The sequence below is a fragment of the Apis dorsata genome, unplaced genomic scaffold, assembly GCF_000469605.1.
Source record: "Apis dorsata unplaced genomic scaffold, Apis dorsata 1.3 scaffold_23, whole genome shotgun sequence".
Lineage (NCBI taxonomy): Eukaryota > Metazoa > Arthropoda > Insecta > Hymenoptera > Apidae > Apis > Apis dorsata.
This window is the reverse complement of record NW_006263325.1, coordinates 68,035-70,349: the sequence shown is the minus strand read 5'-3', so window position 1 is coordinate 70,349 and position 2,315 is coordinate 68,035. Positions and strand designations below refer to the sequence as shown.

General features: G+C 28.1%; 1 protein-coding gene and 1 long non-coding RNA gene across 2 annotated transcripts in view; one reads left to right on the top strand and one right to left on the bottom strand.

The window, feature by feature from the left end:
* The window catches only part of LOC102678231 (breast cancer anti-estrogen resistance protein 1), a 116,733-nt gene that overhangs the window by 84,075 nt on the left and 30,343 nt on the right, over positions 1-2,315 (bottom strand). The gene's annotated exons all lie outside the window — the stretch shown is intronic.
* The window catches only part of LOC116185579, a 14,189-nt gene that overhangs the window by 3,531 nt on the left and 8,343 nt on the right, over positions 1-2,315 (top strand). The window lies entirely within an intron of this gene.

Below are 2,315 nucleotides of genomic sequence, written 5' to 3'. Positions count from 1 at the left end.
TTATATCCATATTTAATATAAATATTAATAATTATATCCATATTTAATATAAATATTAATAATATTTAATATAAATATTAAATATGGATATAACAGTGTTGTATCAAATATTGTATCAAATATAGGTATATGAGTGAAGTAAAAATATTTAGCAAAAATTAACTTTCATTTTTAAATATTAATAATTATATATCCATATTTAATATAAATATTAATAATATTAATAATATAAATATTTAATATAAATATTAAATATGGACATATGGATTAATATAAATATTAAACATGGACAGTGTTATATAATTGTATCAAATATAGATATAGTATAAGTGAAGCAGAAGTATTTTGCAAAAAACTAGCTTCCATTCTTAAATATTACATATTTATATAATTGTATCAAATAAGTATAATATAAGTATAATATGAAGCAGAAATATTTTGCAAAAAACTAACTTCCATTATTAAATATGGATATTGTATACTTGTATCAAATATAGGTATATTTTTTTTTAGATAGAGGAAATTTTTGAGAAAATATTGTCCTTGCAAAAGACTAGCTTCTAATAAAAAAGTTCTACATTTTTTTTAAAAATAGAAAATCTGCTTCTATTCTTAAATTAATTAAATATAATATTAAATAGTATTCTATAATTATTGATGCTATAATAGAATTGAGATCCTCAATGATGATGTTTGTAGAGAAGTATGAAAGAAGATAAAAAGAAATGTATACATATATACATAATATAATAACGTACAAGCGTACATATCAAGTTTGCCGAGTTTCGAGAGAATCGGATCCACCGTTTGAAAGTTTCTCGTAAATCTTTTACAACGGTTACATCTGATGTCAGCAAGGAAGCGCGATACCCAGGAATGCACTTAACTCCGACGCTCTCCTAAACTTTGCTCGTCGCTTTATAACTTCGATTCTCGAAAACGCAGCCACACGAATTCGAGCGATAAGATTGTTCGCCCGAGTTTTATCGCCCGATCATTCTTCCCGACTTTGACTGTTCAAGCTTTATTTTACATCCACGGGTACACGAATCGCAATGACATACGCGTACGTAACTCTGATAATGTTATTAACACTACTTAATTCATTCGTTTGTTTCCCGATACCAAATTTTTTTCTCCACTTTCTTTCTTTCACTATTTCCTTTTTCCCTCATTGTCAAACTTATCAAAAATTGAAAAGTATTATCGAAAAATTTATCGAGATTATTTATATCGATATTTCTCCTCTTAAGATCCAATTCGATCTTAATTTTAATATGTTAAAATAAAAATACAATAAATAAAATTGTACAGTGTTCTATAATTGTATCAAATATAGATATAATATGAGTGAAGCAGAAGTATTTTGCAAAAAACTAACTTCCATTTTTAAATATTAAATGTGGATATATAACACTGTTGTATAATTGTGTTAAATATAAATATAATACGAGTGAAGCAGAAGTATTTTGCAAAAAACTAACTTCTATTTTTAAATATTAATAATTATATCTATATTTAATATAAATATTAATAATATAAATATTTAATATAAATATTAAATATGGATATATGACAGTATTGTATAATTGTATCAAATATAAGACGAGTGAAACAGTAGAACTATTTTGCAAAAAACTAGCTTATATAATATTCTTAAATATTAAATATAATGTATATGTATTTAATATTCTTAAATATTAAATATATATATAAAATTGTATCATAATTGTATGGTTAAAAATAAAAATATAACAAATAATATCGGTCGGACACGTAGATCGATAACTTTTCTCCTTATCAACGACGATTTTTTTTTAAACAGCTTCCCTTCCCTTCTCGTCATCATCCTCTCCCTGTCTCCCTTAATCTCCGCTCCGGGAACGAAACGTTTCTTGTCGCTGCCTCTTTAGCCGCGACCACAATGGAACAAGCTAACGACAGAGTCTCTCTCTCGAAAAAAAAAGAGAAAGAGAGACAGAGAGAGAAAGAAGAAGAGGGAAAAAAAGGGGGAGGGGAGGAAAAGTGGAGGAACTAATCCGTCAGTCGTAAAATCGATATCGACGTCGTTTCGTGTTCGCTGTTCCACGACGTGGAACGAGCACTCTGCGAGGCCAAGCTGAATCAACAGAATAGGTAGCTACGTGCATATGTGCGTACACGCCCGGCTTAAATCCATCCCTTCGCTTCCATCCCTTAGTTTCTTCCACTTCTCCTATTGCCTTTTCACTTTTCCTTCTCTTTTCTCTCTCTTTTTCTCTCTCCATATACTCAACATAATTTTTCCTATTATCCTATTTATCGATTGAATTTCT